The 18,211-nt window shown below is 34.5% G+C and overlaps 7 non-coding genes across 7 annotated transcripts; 5 read left to right on the plus strand and 2 right to left on the minus strand.

Annotated features, from left to right (window-relative positions):
• The first annotated feature begins 4,429 nt into the window (after positions 1-4,429).
• On the plus strand, positions 4,430-4,501 carry Trnae-cuc. The gene has a single exon. It is a non-coding gene; the product is annotated as a tRNA-Glu (tRNA).
• Positions 4,502-9,735: 5,234 nt separating this feature from the next.
• Positions 9,736-9,807, minus strand: Trnae-uuc. Its single transcript has one exon. It is a non-coding gene; the product is annotated as a tRNA-Glu (tRNA).
• Positions 9,808-10,451: 644 nt separating this feature from the next.
• Positions 10,452-10,523, minus strand: Trnae-cuc. Its single transcript has one exon. It is a non-coding gene; the product is annotated as a tRNA-Glu (tRNA).
• A 477-nt stretch (positions 10,524-11,000) lies between these two features.
• On the plus strand, positions 11,001-11,072 carry Trnae-cuc. Its single transcript has one exon. It is a non-coding gene; the product is annotated as a tRNA-Glu (tRNA).
• Positions 11,073-11,469: 397 nt separating this feature from the next.
• Positions 11,470-11,541, plus strand: Trnae-uuc. The gene has a single exon. It is a non-coding gene; the product is annotated as a tRNA-Glu (tRNA).
• A 301-nt stretch (positions 11,542-11,842) lies between these two features.
• On the plus strand, positions 11,843-11,914 carry Trnae-uuc. Its single transcript has one exon. It is a non-coding gene; the product is annotated as a tRNA-Glu (tRNA).
• Positions 11,915-12,512: 598 nt separating this feature from the next.
• Trnae-uuc lies at positions 12,513-12,584 on the plus strand. Its single transcript has one exon. It is a non-coding gene; the product is annotated as a tRNA-Glu (tRNA).
• Positions 12,585-18,211: the final 5,627 nt, after the last annotated feature.

Here is an 18,211-nt window from a genome sequence, read left to right on the forward strand (position 1 = left end):
TACCAACAGCCGGGCCATAATCGTAACGCATGCCAGCCTGGCCAGCAACGAACATAGGCGAGTAACAAATATTGTGCCATAAATTTAAATGATAATAGCGAAAACATACATTGGCAGATACTTTGTTGCTAATTGCAGTTGAGGACGACTTTGCTCTAATTGAAATACAACATGCCTGCGCTCAGAGCAACGGGGGCGATCATGTCGGGGGCTGCTTCAAGTTAGTTGGAACTGGTTGGTAAAATCGCAGAAAATGTGGGGTTTCACAATATAGTGTGCTCTAAACTAAAACCAAAAGTATAAAATATTTTTATATGTGTTAATTTTTATGGGATTATTAGTAAAGGGATATCACAAACTTAAATTGTACAGAGAATTTAGAATTTAATTAGTTGGAACTAGTTCATAAGTTTGTAGGAAGCGTTTGGGAATTGAGACATAAACTAAATTCATATGAATTGTTTATTGAATTATTTTTATTATAATAGTAGTCTTATATTACACGACGTCTACGTTTCTCGACGCTTCAACTACAACGATTCACTTATGAACTAGTCAGCCAGGAGTCCGTTGTATATCTCCGTTGTATATCTGCTTACATTCATATATAGATACTTATATATCTGCCAATAAGGCAAAGCAAATGGATAAGCATTAACAATATTTTTCCGTAGCTCAACCAAATAATTAAAAACTTTATCGTTCTTAATTTGAAACCTTCAACTATTACATAACATAATCCATCAAAAAATATAAATAGCCGGTATACAATTCCGCAATAAAGCAATATGATCACTGTTTATAAAAACATGGAAAATTATAAAATATTGAACCCTATGATATTAGAATTAAAAAAATAATTGAAGCGAAAAACCAGTAGCTGTAGAAACGCAATATAAGCTATATGATAAATTTAGCTGGTGCGAGAGAGACGTCAATAGAATTCGTGTTGATTACAAAGTGTGTGACCGTATTTTGCGAGAATCTTCATATAGCTGTTCAACAGCTGTTCCAAGAATTCCACTATTGCTCTTAAATAAATCTAAAGTCGAGTATCATCTCAGGTGTTGAATGTTGAATGCTAAGGCATTCCTACAAAACGTTTAATTATGAAAATTTCATTGTTTTCACATCTTAGATAAAACTCCAAAATTAACATTTTTGTTTTGTCTCTAATTTTCAACAACTATGAAACTAAATATTGTTTAGCTTTTCAACAGATTGATATTTTGTATAATATACAAATATTTTGTATTTTAAAGAGTTTTTTTTTGTTTCTAGATTAAAGTGTAAAAATTAAACGATCTGAATAGATAAAAATTAGTTTTTTATTTAACCATCTCTAGTATTTCTTTCCTAAGAAAAATGTGATGTTTTCTGTGTTGACAATTTTGTTTAACTCAGCTAAAGCTTGAATCATGCTTATTTGTAACTGATCTGGGTCAGTATTTCAATTTGAAATTCCCAATTCTAGTGCAATCGTGCGTGCCGCTTGCAGTCTTGAGTGATCTTGTTTCTGCTTTGGCACACACTGCTAACAAGACATCATTTATCACAGCTAGAACTGGGAAAACTTGATTGGGAGCTGTGCGAAGTCGGGACTGGATGACAAAACTCTGGCCTGGCGCTTTATTTGCTTTTAGGCTGTGCGGATTTTGTGCGAAAATTAATTTTAATTACCAATTGGCTGCAGTGGGAAAATAGAAACGCGTTGTAGTGTCATTTAAATGTAGGCAGCTGATCAATAAAATTGTTTGTCAGCATTTCCGCTTTTAATTAAAACACCATAGCTATATACTTGTCGATCTAGTTGTCTCGTTTTCACAATTCAGAGCCCAAAACTTCATTGCGTGCCAGTAACGCTTCGAAAGTAGCAACAAAATTGTTTCAAGTTTTATTTCTTTTCTTTCGGCAAATTTGTAAAATGGATCCAGTGGAGCAAAGCAGTGGGATGAGTCCCGAAGAGCGTGCGCTCGATGACTCGACGAACGTGGAACTGGATATTCAGCAGGTCCAGACCCGACTCCGCTCGTTGTCCCAGCGCTTTCAGCAATTGGATAGCGCCATGGCTGTGGTGAGACGTTTATTAAACGCCCAAATGGTAAATGATTCCCTAACGGCAAACCAGATGTTGTTACAAATGGACCAGGACCCGTTGTTCGGGCGAACAAATCCTGAACCAAGGGACAACAATTGAGCTCTTAAATTAATCATCAGTGAGAGATCACAACAGTCGCAAAATTAAACTCAATGATCTCTACGCAGTTCACTCCGGCATTCAAATTCACAATAATTACTCGATTATAAATAAAATACACAAATGGTTTATAGAAAATTGAAATCTCTTTTAAAGTCTTATGCTCCAAATTGAATTCCTTTCTGAAAGAATTGGTGGGCTTTTTTTTTTAAAGAAAATTATCTGCAAAATTTAAACTAAAATAATGAGTGAAGCCGATCTCTAAAAGAATATTTGATTTTAAGTGAAATTAGGCTTCTTTTTGGCCGGTCTTGAAGACTGAAGAAGGAACCCGGTTACAAAGAATATAACAGCATTGCCTATTAAATCCAGGGAATTATAATATGTAAGTTCTGAGAAACGACAAAATGATAGAGTTCATGATAGATCTAAGATCATCTGTGGATAACCTAATTTTGCTCCAAAATGTTATTGAAATAATAGAAATGTAAATATTTAAAGCATCAAGAATAGTAATAGTCTGTTCTGTTCCTCCTCTGCACAAGAAAGAAAGACTGTTGGATCGCTTGGAATACATCAGATGAGATCCTCAGTTGCAATGGTCAATGACTATAAGTCCAGATCACATTCCTAAGCTACAGCAACTACTCCTTTTCCCTTTTTGTTAGCCTGTCTATGTCCACACCTTCTAATCTCATAGTTATAAAACTTTGCATACTTGACAACTTTCTTAACATAGGAATACTTCGTTTTGAAGGAAAAGAACCTAAAAAAATGCACTATTCTATTAATCTCAGTTATATAAGAACCGTCTCATTAATTAACTTTTGATTAATTTTCCTTTTTATATTCTGTGTGTGTCAAGGTCTGCCAGGACCAATCACCTTTTCTGAAACAATATGCATATACATTTTTCAGTATTACATTTTTAAGATTAAGCATTTATCCGTTTTTGATATTTTTCTGATATTAATAAGTCTATTGTACATGCTTTGAAATAACACAAACAATTATCGTCGATTAAATTAGTTTTTAATTGTATACACCTGAAGGGTGTGGTTATCAAAAATCTTCGGGACATTGTGGTCAGCCTGAATACACCCTGAATATATCTAAGAATATAAACACAATAAAGTCTCTAAACTATATATTTAGACTCATTGAATCGATTTGCGGTGAAATAATGACTACCAACTTTTATGTTTTCTTAAATATTCTTGAAATATAGTGAATCATTTTATAATGGGAGTTGATGAAAGAATTGTGCTAGGAATTTGTATTCCATCATAAGTAGTATGTTAGCGTTGAAAGGTATTATTATTGTTTACTCTGTAAACTATACAGTGTTTGTGCTTGGGAAATATAAGTTACTACACTATATTAAAGTACATAGCGTGTATTCCCAAATTTCAAATCAACAAAACTTTAACTGCAAGCATCAACCACCAAAATGATTTTATAAAAGCACTTCTGAAGGGCGATTGGTTTTGCTTTTTATTAGTTCAACTTTTTTTATTGGCATGTCGTGCTACTGTATCCCTCTACACTCTACACGAAACCACTCCTCGACACACGTTGCTATGCAATATTAGTGATTTTTCCATATGGTCGTTGCCTCATGAGTCTACCTAGCACCATATCGGCTTTCAGGTGCTTCATAAGCTCGAGCCCGAATTTATGCGCCTGCTGTGTTGCCGGCAACTGAGCTGCTGCTGCAACGGGGCTTGCTTCCTTTTAATAAATAAAAAAGCTTTTAATTAATATGCTTCAATATGTCGAGTGGCTGCTATTGTTGCTGTTGCTGTTGTTGTTGTCCAACCCCCTATGAGGGCTGGCCATATGCATTTACCATATTGTGACTTGATTATTCCAGCAACAAGCTGTCCGTCCCGTCACAGAGAAATTTTCGGTTCGCATATTGCGCCTCAGATGCTAAAGGCCATATTTAAATAATTTATTTGCCACAATACAACAAAAAATTGTTTGTTTTTTGTTTGTACCTTTGTCACCAGTTTGTACAGCTTGCTGGGCTTTTGTGCGTATTGGCTTCGCATTTTTGTTTTTGTTTCATTTTGATTTTGTACAGCTTTTGTCCTGTATTGATACATTATTTAATATTTAGTCGCAGATTTTTATTTCTCGATGTTTATTTATAAAAATACTTTTGTGTGTGTACGTCGCTTTAGTTTTTTTTCACTGCATGTGGGATCTTTTTCATCGAGTGTATAACTATCCCATATTGTCTAGTGGTTAGGATACCCGGCTCTCACCCGGGAGGCCCGGGTTCAATTCCCGGTATGGGAATGTTTTTACAAAAGTAGCGTTTCTCTTTTGGAGGAGATTTATTTTATGCTTTTTTCTTAAAAATTCGTATATTTTGAAATATATATGTATATGCCATTGCCACATATAAATTCTATGTATAGAATTTTTAAATGAAAGCCTTAACAAATTTCCCATTTGAAGGTCAGAAATATATTTCAATTCTGACTAATTATTAATTTAAGTTAAATTATTAAATTGCATTTAATGTTTAATTGATATTCTATTATTTTAAGAAAAACAAGTTCCTTGCGTTTTTTCTTTTGAAAAAGTAGATATAAAAAACGTTTATGGAAGTTTCATGCAGAGATATAAGAAGCAGTAATTCGCTTAGATTGAAGATACTTATATGGAAGACCATTTATTAAGAACAATATTGGTAACTGTTTGTTACCAGACTGGTGTCATATATATGTTTCATATAAATGATCTGAATACTTATATTATTAGTTCAAACCAAGCAAAGCATAATTAAATGAGATACTCAAAACTATTCGGATTTTCAAACTTTTTGAGTTTCTAGACAATTCTAAGCCGAAGGAATCCCCCATTCCCAGTCCCCTCACATTTGGCTATAGTTTCGACAATATAGTTGGCAATAAGAAGCGATTTTGGAAATTTCAAGCTCCAAAAGGGGGAAAACAAGCTCCAAAGTTTGTATGAAAAATCTGCATATTCCAACCTATAGACTTCAAACTTAGTATGTTTATAAAGTTGCTTTAACCACAAACCATTTAACTACCTACTTGCGGACTAACCACCAACCCCAGCCAATTGGCATGCAACGAAAAGAGCAACTTGCTTCCCCCCTAGTATAATTACATTTTTTTTGTTCAAGGTAGGTAGTCAATGGTAGCGCCAGGAATATGAGACTTTTGCAACCCGACTCAGTTGGGCAGCGCATATTCATATGCCCGATGAGTGTGGATATGTTTGGGCATCAATGTCCATTTCATCTATTATACGTTTCCATATAGAATGTTATATCTGTTTGGCTGTTTGGTCAACAGCACGCGCCTGTCTGCAAATTTTTGCATTGCCTGTCAACTCGTGCGCCGACTGATGAATGATTTCCCGAATGAGCATCATCAACAAGGCACCCAGACACGAGTCACCCGCCAGGCGGCCACTGAGTGGGCTTGGGTTTGGGGCCGCTTGTTGACAGACAGCAGGCAGGCTGGCAGGCTGGCAGTCCATCCAACAATTGGACATTCGTTTGTTTAGCATCGGTGTGGAGTCGGTTGCTGATGCGAGCAAGCTATGTGGAAATTTGCTAAATGAACTGCACTTCAAAATGCAGCCATTTATCAATAATAGCATGATGGGAATGCTGATTGCAAGGATTGTCTTTTAACTTCTCCTATGGTATTGAATGTAGCTGCCTAGCTTAAGAAACCTAGGACTGTGCCTTAAAACGATTTGGTTATTAAAATTCCTGATTACATATTAGATTTCAGAGTGAAAATTTAAAAGCTAAGAAAGGTTAAGTAGTGTAAAGAGAACTGAATAAAAGGAGGTTATTGACTGAACGGAATTCCATTACAACAAATCAGATATTCAGAAACTCAGTATACATCATTACAAAAAAAATTCAAAACAAGAAAGGAATGCTAAAGTCGAGCAGGCTCAACTCTTAAATACCCTGTACCACCCCACAAAAAAGAAATTAAATGAATTAATTAATTTAATTTAATTAATTAACTAAATTAATTTAATTAATTAACTAAATTAAATATAAAATAGTCCATGCATGCATACATACATTTACATTTACATCTGAATCGTGCCTTATGCGTGTTTGTGTACTTGTACATATGTATGTATGTGTGCATTGGGCCTGGTTATATGGCTATAACTTTCTTTCCGATCATTCTATCATAATGAGACTTGGTATACGGTTATATAATAACTAACCAATAACATTATACAATAACTAACTAATGTGACTACCAAATTTTATTTCAAAATTCCAAGAATTACGGGAGTTATAGAAAATCGTTAATAGGGGGGGAGTGGGGGGTTGGATCAGAAAAAATGAACAAACTCGTCCTTTCTCGGTCTCAGGAGAATCTGTATACCAAGTTTGGTTATTCTAGCTCTTATACTTTCGGAGATCCTTGCGTTCATACAGACAGACAGACGGACAGACAGACGGACAGACAGACGGACAGACGGACAGACGGACATGGCTATATCGACTCCGCTTGTCATGCTGATCAAGAATATATATACTTTGTGGGGTCTACCAAGCCTCCTTCTGTGTGTTCCATGTGCACTCGCACAAAACTAATATACCCTTGTACCCTTTGGGTACAGGGTATAAAAATCCCTCAAAATTAAGGATTCAATAACACTTCAAAAAAAAAGAGGTAATAAGAAATAATGTATTTGAAAGAACTAGATTAAATAAGAAATGTTGTTCAAATGAGACATTGTCAAAAAAATATAAGAAAACGCTATAGGAATGGGACTAATATTAATAATATTATTTTGAAAACAGTTTTTGAGAGTAAGAATTTTGAAAGAGTAATAAATAATCTCGAGAAAAATAGAAGACTAGAAGATTAAAAAATAATTATTTACATATTTATAATAATTTTTTTTCCATTCATACAAAACAATATCAACTTGTAGATGGTAAAAAAATTATGAGTACATCCAAAATATTAATGACACACCTTTTTAATATAAAATACCATGTATACCGAAGGACTAATGATATATTAGTTAGAACCAAACAAATGTAAGACTCTTGATGGCAGACACTTGACTCTTAGTTGTATCATCGAAAGATAGAAAGTAGAAAAAGTCAGAAAGAACTTTTGGTGGTTATATTATTCCTTTTCTACTCATTCAATATTGTACAATGCATGTATTGGAATTCCATATTAAATATATTCGTACGTATGTATTTTGCTTCTATTTTTACTATTTAATATCTAAGCTGTAAGGTTTTTTTTTTTGTAAATTTTTTATAGATCTTAAAAAGCTTGTATTATTTGTTGGCGAGAGATAGATGTTAGAATAGCTGATAGGAATAATTTTGGGTTATGCTTTAGGCTAAGAATAAACGGATTAATGATAATGATAGTTTTTTTTTTAATTTCACAAAAATAGGATAAATTTAAGCCATACCGGTGTTGGTTTGAGTGCATTTTTTAAAAAGAAAGCTGCTGTCAAAATTAGAGCTTATAATTCAATTTGCAGAAAAAAAACGTTTGCTGCACTTTGAAAGGTACGTAATTGATTTTTTTTTTAGCTAGAACTAATTGGGGTTTTGTATTGTATTTAAAATAAGAATGGATTTAAAATGGAGTTCCATTATAATCTGATGTCCTATTATTAAATATCTTTCTATGTGTGTGCTGCCATTGGAAGGATGTCGGCTGGCAGAGGTCGGCTATTCGTTAAATGTGACTTCTTTCTGCCGACAGACATAGAAAACAAATTAAGTATGATAATAATAAGTGCAACATGCAGCTGAACAGCTTATTGGAGAATTACTTTATCCATTTTCCATATTATTAATAAACATGGGAAAAAGGGAAGGGCAACCAACCCAACCCCCTTTTGACTGATGGTCGGGGGTGTAGAATTCTTTTGTGCGCCGAAAATCAATTGCCTTCCAAAGCCATATGCCATTTGGGCGACCATATGCAGAGGCCTGAAAAACATTCTTGTGCCATGTCGAACATTTCCGTGTGGAGGACTCAGCAAACCGCAAACTTCGTTTAAAAATGTTCATCCATTGGCAGCATTGCCAGCAATTGTATTTAAAAATGCAAAAGGGTTCGTTGATGCATTGTGCGAATATTGCATACGCATACATGTATACATTCATATGCACACATATACTATATATGTATGTAACACATACATACATATACATACTTCCGCTGTCTGAGTTTGAGTGTGCCAGGGAGTGGTGTGTGTGTGTGTGTGTGTATGAGTGTGTTTCATTAAAATTGGCAATCGACGGTGCGGTTGAATTGCTGACAGCGTCAAACATGATGATGAGTTTGGCGTTCATCCCATGATGTACCTGAGCCTGCAACTGGATCTGGACCACCTACCACTTCATTAGGCATTTTCGGACAGGCGGCCCAGGAGAGGGACAGCGCACAAAAGGCGCCCAATACAAAAGCAGCTGCCCGGACAGAGACATCAGTGAGCTGCGCTGCATGGTAGTGAGGGATGAGTTGCCATTGGGACTGAGGATGCAGAAGGACTTACCTGCAATTGCATGCCCAACCCCTTTGCGAGTGTGTATGTGTGTGTGTGTGCGTTTGTGTTTTTTGGCTTGCATTCAAGGATCTGTTGCATTTTTTGGCTCTGCACATACAGGGTGCTCTCCACATCTCGGCTCTGCTCTTGGCATGGCATCCTGCATGTCCTTCCTCTGCCTACCTGCCTGCCTGCCTGACTCCATGCCTGCCTGCCTGCTGGCATTTTATGTGCACATATTTGCATGTTTTATATATTTAAGTAAAATCATGTATTGTGCACTTTATATATCTCCATATTGATGTCTCTGTCTTACTCAGCGGCAATTGCCTCTCTTTCGCTCCCTTTTCAGCTTTCATGAACAATGCGAATCTATAAAAATCGATAAGAACAAAATTTAAAATGCACTTTATTCCATCAGTGTTGTTTTTGTCGTCATGTCGACGCTGCTTGTTTGTGGCACGGCGCTGGTGGCGCCTCTGCTTCTGCTGCTTATCGCATCCTGCACAGGCTCAAGGGTTCGCCTGCCTATACTTTGTGCATGTGGACACATCACATTCAGTATGTATTTATGTAAATACTTTCTTTTTTTTTTTGGCAGTTTAATTCAATCCATGCAACAATTTTGTTGTCCTCTGGACTTTGATGTCTAGTCTAAATTAAATATGGAAAGGAGAATTGTGGAATGTGGGGCTTAATTAAATTAAGTAACACAAGCTTAAATAAATACGTTCACATATCACAGAATTAAATGGAACTCCATTTTCAAGAGACTTAATTCCCCCTTCTTTTGCTTCTGAATAGTTTTGCGAATACTTAAAAACTTATTTTATGAGTATCAGCTCTTCCGCCAACTCAGAATAGTATACATAATAAGAATGTTGTGCCTCACTAATCCATATTTGTAATTTACTGCAAGTATAATAATATGATATATCATATAATATAATAATAAAAAAAAAACAAATATATGCACACAAGAAAAAGTTTATTTCCCATACCGGGAATCGAACCCGGGCCTTCTGGGTGAAAGCCAGATATCCTAGCCACTAGACCATATGGGAGGTTGCGTACTAGCTGCCAAAGCGCCATTTTGGTCATACCTTACCTTTACCTTTTTCTTCTGCATGGCTGGAGTCGAGACTATATTTACAAGCAGCCATATGAATGGCTAGTTTAAAAATTGTACACGAGAGTGATTTCCAAATTAGAATATTAGAATATGCTGTTCTCAACCAAAGGCTAAATAAAGCCAAAGCCAGAAAGTTACAAATTGTCTGACGTTTAGATGTACAAAGTTATTTAATTCTTATATATGTACATACATAAATATCTATTCTATATGTTCTTCCTTTCATAATCTTTAAAAACTAAATATGTACATATTTGACATGCTGCTGTACATACATACATATGTATATAGTATGTATTACATACATATGTATGTACCTTTAATATGTGGAAGGCTGGTTATTCCTTCTGCGTATCAAATCAACTTACCCTTACCCTACCCCACAGAATATATATAATTTGCTTTTAATAAAAGTAAAAGATATTGTCAATATAAAACATCCACTCTTCGCAATTTGTTTAATCGATTAATTTATTTGTTTTAAAGATTTTGTTATGCATTAAGAAATGTAACAAGTTCTGAATTAAAGAAAATATTGTATTGAATAAATTTTATTTGTAATACAAACAAAAAAATTTCCCATACCGGGAATCGAACCCGGGCCTTCCGGGTGAGAGCCGGATATCCTAACCACTAGACAATATGGGACTTAATGCCGCTGGCAGCAAGCGCTATTTACTGCCACAGGTATATTTCGTATGTGTGGCCATTGAAGTTCTACATTGTTATATATGTGTGTACATACATATATATGTATGTTCCTACATACCTACAAAAATACGAACGGTAGAACGTAGTGAAAAATATCACTAATATTATTTTGAGCACAACTGTATGTGTTGTACAGCACAGCTTTTTGTCTTTCGATAAATTGAAATACAAAATATTTAATTCCTCATTTTATATACATATGTACATACAACAATATACACAATGATAATATATTTAATGCAGTTGTACGGAGCATTAGCTTTTAGTAATAATCATACATACATATATACAAGTAATTCAACAATTCTCTTCAAAAATTTGTCAATATGTGAAAAATAGACAAATGTTTCGCTTTAAATTAGTCAACGTATTACATTCATGTTAAAAACGTTGTTGACGCGCCGGCAACAAAAATCCCATATTGTCTAGTGGTTAGGATATCCGGCTCTCACCCGGAAGGCCCGGGTTCGATTCCCGGTATGGGAAATTTTTTATTTTTTTAAATTATGGTATATCTAAGCTACTCACAGATTCTTTGTATAGATTTATTGAATTTTATAAGTACGAGTACAACATAAATTTATGCCTTTTCATATTTGTTTTAAACTTAACAGTGCTCACACATGTAGTGTGCTAAGCTATGCATTGCCTTGAAACATCAACACAAAAGCTTTATACCGTTGTAGCATCAAAGCTAACAACTCGCATATAACATGTAATAAGTACGACTAAAACATAGTAAATTTATGCTCTTTTCATATTTTGTTTTAAACTTCCAGCGCTCACATTGCTAGATTGAGTTATGTTGCTAAATTTGCACATTACCTTGAACATAAACACGTCAACAGCAACCTTATATCGTTGTAGCATCAATACTGACACCTCCCATATGGTCTAGTGGCTAGGATATCTGGCTTTCACCCAGAAGGCCCGGGTTCGATTCCCGGTATGGGAAATAAATTTTTCCTTTTTTTCGATATCATTTCATCTTGATTATAAGTATCATTTTTAATATTTAGTGATTTATTTAATTATATTCTATTCATATATATTTTAGACAGATGTTGAGTTTATTAGATTGTTTATTCGAATCATAGTAATATTTTTGCCATACATATTTGAACATGATTATTTTGTTAATTGAGAATTTTGTGTAGGATTTCATTTTATTTAACATACTTGCTTGTACATATGTGTATTATTATTAAAAAATTGTAAATATAAGAAATCCATATTTTTGTTCAGAAATCTTCACCTCCCATATGGTCTAGTGGCTAGGATATCTGGCTTTCACCCAGAAGGCCCGGGTTCGATTCCCGGTATGGGAAATACAACTTTTTAAATTTTCTCCATTGAACTTCTATTGTCTTTATTTTTTCTTTGCTTCAATTCCGGAACATATTGTATTATATACAGCTAGAAAGACTTTGGTTGTATAAATTACAATGTATTTCTTGTAACTCTATACTTTTAAAATTTGTATAATTATATATATACATAAGGACATCCCACTTGTTAAATAGAATCAATTCAACTATCATTTTAAAGTTTTTATTAGAAAAGTTATGAAGTTGTTTTGTCTCTTTGTTTATACGATAACATAAGTATGTACCATGTTTCCTAGCCACATAAAAACCGAAAGTAAAAACACCAACAAATAAAGTAGATTATATTTATAAGTAGACAATATTTTAAATTCAGTGCAATATAATATCCATATTTAATATATACTCGAAGAATCGTGGCACAATAAATACACGTACCACATGTGTGGATGTTCTTTATTAGAGATATGTATGCTCGTTAAGCAAAAACAGAACCTATCATAAACAGCTGAATTGGCTATTAATACATAGACATATACTTGTATTTTTGTTGTTTCAATTCACAAATTAAAAAAATTTCTTGATTATAGCCGTTACCTTCTCCCATATGGTCTAGTGGCTAGGATATCTGGCTTTCACCCAGAAGGCCCGGGTTCGATTCCCGGTATGGGAAAAGTACATTTTTGCTTTTTGTTTTATATGATATAAAGGAATATAATTGCACCTATGGATTATATACAATACACCTTATTCTATTTTTACATGGTAGATTGGATCCAGAAACAACCGTGTAAAAAAAGACATTGATCATATGCAAAAATAGGTGATTGGTTTCTTATCTCTAAACAAATATACATATGTACATATATGCAATTTTTAATTCAAACCGTGTTATAAAAATCGTGTAAAAAAGACCGTGTAAAAACATAATTAGGTGTATTAAACTTGTCAAGATAGAGTATGTGAACAAATTGTTTGCGAAATCAAATAAGTCACAAAATTTCAGCTTTAACATGATATTTTTATTAGGAAAGGCACTTTTTTTCATGTTCGGTCTTTCAACATATTTTTCAAAAACGTATTTTTAAATGAAATATTTAACGAAAGTTTAAAAATATAAATATAATATAAAACACAAAAAAAAGCAGCAAATGTTAGCTGTATATTAATTGTTTGCAAAATGCAAACATTCATCTGGAAGAGGCTATACGTTTTTAACAAAAAGCTCTAAATGGCTAATATTTTGTATGCCCCCATTAGCATCCATAACAGCCCTGAGGCGATGCGACATCAAGGGTATGAGTGCACCAATATCATAATAGTATATAATACGGTATTTTTTGCCACTCCTCATTTATTGATTTAATCAAGTGGAGTTTCTTGATATGGCTTGTATTTGAGTTTGCTGCAGTTTTCTGTATCAACGAAGTTAAAACTGTGCGCACTTCTTGACAATTCATTCTTTAAAATATCCAAATAAAATGTAGAATTTACTTATTTCTTTATTTATTAATGAATCGACTGACAAAGTATTCGACTATGTATTAAGTGTGACCAGATTAACAAAGTGTTTTTCTTTATCAAGGTGAAGTGACATTTTCTGCTTTATATGTAAAGATCTTTTCGGAAATGTTTTTTACAAATCTTGAAGGGTTTGCATTCTGCTTATGAATGGATGTCCAAGGAGTCCTAACTCTTACTGATAGTTTAAATTAAAGTACAGGCCAGCAATTCCACTGCAGACTTCCACTCCCAAAAAATGAAATTTATGTCCTAAACCCATGGGGCAGTCAAACGTTTTGCAACGTCGCCTCACATGCAAACAATTACTGCCAATTAACTTCATGCTGCATGCAACGTTTGTTCAGCTGTAATTCATATTCAAATGCATGTATGAGTTCGTGTGTGTGTACGTGTGTGATATGCCGGAGAGAGTTGTTCATTTCCCGATAATCCAATTATGCCGCAATATTATCTATTAGCTATCAGTGGCAATGCCCAGGTGACCATCACCTGACCATCATCATGATGGCGGACGGCACTTTGGCGTTCTGTGGACTCTGCAGCCAGATATGGGCGGGACATTCATATCTACCGAACACTTAATTGAATATAATATTGAATTAAAATTTGTGAAAAGGATGCATCTACACAAAAAGTTCGGACAATTGTGGATGAGCGGCAGGGGGAAGTGCATGCATTGTATGCTGACTGTAAACCGCATTGAATAAACAGCAGAGTTGCCTGCCCTGTCGCTTATGTAATACATGCTATGTACATACTTGTACATAAGTAAATGCCCAAATATATAAGTACATATGTATCTGCGCCCAAATGTGCACCAACGAGCCTCTGCCCCTGTCTCTCATGTCAGCGCCTATATACACACATATACATTTATACATACATATGTATATTTGTGTGTATTTACTGCTGAATTGTTTGTATATAACATGCACATGGCATACGCATTTTAAGCCTACGGCCCATGTCCATTAAGCCCAACAGCCAACAAACCGCCGCCCACTCTCACTCTCCCAATGTCTGTGCGGCGCCCAATTGTCCTCCTCCCCCATTGCCCGCCCATTCCGCTCTGCCGACCAAATGCGTTTTTATTGCACTCCCAGCTATCTCCCGCTCTCTCGCACTCTCTGCTGCCCGCCTAGGCTTTCTCTTTCGCGCATCAAGGCCTGTCACATGCACAGCTGCTATATTAATGAAAAATTCGTACATCGAATTCATCATTAAAAATAGAACCCCAAAAATTTAAAACAAATTTTATGCACATACATACATATGTACATACATACATGCCTGTTTGTATGTGAACGCGCGCGAATTTTTAAGGGTTGCCGCAGAAAATGTATAAAAAAATAATTGTTTTTTTATATTTATTTTGTTTTTAAATGCTAACAGTATATACTTGAACAAATCTACGTGCCACATACGCTATGTGTCTGTGTGTGTGTGTGTGTATGTCTGTTTTATGCATGTAAAAATGTATGCTGCATTTTTTGGAAAGTTGGTTTGGTTTTCTCTTTTTTTTTTTTGGACAGACGCAGCTACATTGAAAACATTGCTGAAGGGGGTACAAGTATATCAAAAAAATGACGTCACCCTTGTTGAAAATTTTTCCCATATTGAGATGCCATAGTAATACATATTTTTTCAATTTTAAAATATGCTATACCGCAAAATTATTTTTGTTTTTTACAATTTTAATGAGTGGTTTTAATTGTCACCTAGTCTCAACCGAAGTCTCTCCTCATTAAAAACTTCTCTCTTCAGCTATATTTGTGAGAATCTCTGCATAGCTTGCCGGCTTTAAAATCTTTTGATAAAACATAATTTAAGTTAACTAAAAACAAACTAAACAGAACAAAAATTTCATATCTATAAAAATAGAATAAAACTTATATAAATTAAATAAATTAAAAATGAAACTTAAATGTTTTAGCAAAATACAAGAGAATTAAAATAAAAACATAATAAATATAAATTTAAAATAAAAGTAAAACAATATAAAAATTCTTTTAAAAATATATTCAATAAAGTAATATAGTTTGTTAAGACTTGTTCATTATAGTACCGAATTTACATATATATTTTTTATAAGTTGTGTAATTTAACCAAATCGACCTTTAAAATCAAAGAGTACGTCTTCTTTATTGATTTAGTAAAAACTTTTATTTAAAGATGCGCACTCTACTATAGAATAGAGTTTGCAATTAAAGACCTTCGTGTACATGCACTTTTGAGCACTTTATTCAGAAAACATTTTTTTTGTAATCTTTAAAATATTTTTAATTTTTCTTTACATATGTGAGCCAATCAACATAAATTTTTTAACAAATTAAATAATATTATTTCAGCTATTAAGTTGACATTAAAAAGTTCTACCTATGTATGAGTATATATTTAATAGACTCTTAGAACATAAACATTTTAAAAGCTATAATTAGAGACCCTCATCGGATTGTGTTGTCCTTCATTGCCTACGCCTTTGAATCCCCACACAAATACAGTCCTCACTAGATATGCATACTTAAATCAAATAAATAAACATGATATGCTTACATGTACACATTTTTTTGGGTGGCCGCTACGGCTGGCGTTGCAGTAATGGTGGTAAGCATGGGTGGCAGCATCGGTGGCAGAATGGTTAATCAGAATTAAGGACAGTTCAGAGCTACTGAAAAAATGCAACTGCATTTAAAATGCCTGCGTGCTTTCGGCCAATCCAACCCTTGGATGCCTTGCAATATAGTACAATTATATTTTCCAAATAACGCTAAAAGTATTTCCAAATCGTTGATTTAGTGATATAGAATGTGAGGGACATTGTATACCCAAAGGATAAACTTTAATCAAAATAAACTGCTTATATGAAACGTTTGTTAAATCATTTGTAAACAAAATTGTTGCATTTTGCAAATATGCTATGCATTTAATGTTTTTTCAAGGATAAAAATAAAGCTGTCTGCTATTAAAAAAAAAAATAAGCCGTGGATTATCTGAATTGTTGCTCTTTTTAATAACCATGTGCTTTAAGATCTGCCTTAAGATAAGTACTCAACAACTGAGGACTGTCTTAATAAAGATTTTCAATGAATCTTAGAAAAGAAATAGTTTTTCTGGACACATTCGTTAAGAGCTTAAACAGCTCACCGATATTTTTCCCTTTCTTAGAAGTACATTATTGAAAGCTGAATAATCTTTAATAGAAAACAAGTAAAAAAGCTAAAGTGTCGGGTGTCCCGACTTTGAAATACTCTGTACATATGTTTACAATAATTTAAGAACATAAAAAAAATTAAAAAAAAAAAGAATTTGATCGATTTTACCTTTCTCGGTATTTGAACTCACGTAAAGGGTGTATAATTGTACATATAAAAAGCAATTGCGTCTGTGTGAGTGTATGTATGCCTATGCGCATCTATTCGTGTCTGTGTAAACATGTTCGCAGTCAACCAAAGCACCAGCATCAACAACAGTCGCGGGCAGCGCTTGAGCAGCGCTGCAGCAGCAAAAATATATTTATGGCTATGACTTCTTGGTAAATCGGTCTATCATAGTGAAACTTGGCATACGGACACATAATTACTAACTGGGGGTATTTGCAAAATTTTAATTCGAAATTCCAAGAATTACGGGAGTTAGAGAAAATTTTGCATGGGAGAGGGGGGAGGGAGGGAAATTCCAAAATATATATTTTCTGCGTATTCACATCTTGGACTAAAATTTGGTGTTCCTAGGTCTTATAGTCTCCGAGATATAGGCGATTATACGAATGGAAAATCGGGAAAACCCCCATAGGGGGGAAGTGGGGGGGAAAATCAAAAAAATAAAACAAACTCGTATAGAATACACACATAAGGCATCTTTGTGCAAAATTTGGTGTCTCTATCTCTTATAGTCTCTGAGATCCAGGTGTTCATACGGACGGACAAACGGACAGACAGACAGACAGACAGGGCTATATCGACTCCTCTCGTCATGCTGATCAAGAATATATATACTTTGTGGGGTCACGCCTCCTTCTGCCTGTTACATTTTTCAGCTCCCGCAAACCTAATATACTTCTGTACATTTCATGTACAGAGTATAATTATGACCAAATGAGAAGAGGACTTCAAGTATCCCGTGCTGTAGGGTGCACTTGCATATGCGTTTTTTTTTCTCGCATGTGTGAAAAATTAAACAAAAATGTTAAATAAGAATGCACATTTTTATGAAACATACAGACAAACGACTGCATGTGAGGTGCGTACATAGGGCCCATGTTTCGTATATACATTTAAATGGATATAAAATGCGAATGCACCAATACTCCAATACATAGTATAGTATACCCGCGTGTGTGCAGCTGCTCTTATGTATTACTCGTGTGCTTCTCCAGGGAGCGCCATAATATTCCGCCCATTGGAAACAAGGGAGAGGGTGGGGGGAGGTTGTTATGGTCAGAGAGCCTAAAAGAAGTGTTTTTGTGTTATTTTTTATTTCATGGGTTCAGGATGGGATGCTTGTGCGTAACCCAAACCAGTGGCAATAAAAACAGGCCCTTAACGCACAATGTGATGCGATCTGCGAGTTGTAGTTTGATTCTTCATGATTGCCAAGTTAATGCAATGCTGGGAAAATTCTAAAAGGCAGGTCTATTTAGAAAATGTTGCAGGTATTGAAAATTCATTATTGCCACATTTCAAAAGCTACAAGTACATTAACCAAACTTTGCACACATAATCTATATAGAGTTATATAGTTTTGTTTTAAATTTCCGAATCGGTCAATTCCAAGAAA

The sequence above is a fragment of the Scaptodrosophila lebanonensis genome, unplaced genomic scaffold, assembly GCF_003285725.1.
Source record: "Scaptodrosophila lebanonensis strain 11010-0011.00,11010-0021.00 unplaced genomic scaffold, SlebRS2 tig00001415-arrow-pilon, whole genome shotgun sequence".
NCBI classification, from domain to species: Eukaryota; Metazoa; Arthropoda; class Insecta; order Diptera; family Drosophilidae; genus Scaptodrosophila; species Scaptodrosophila lebanonensis.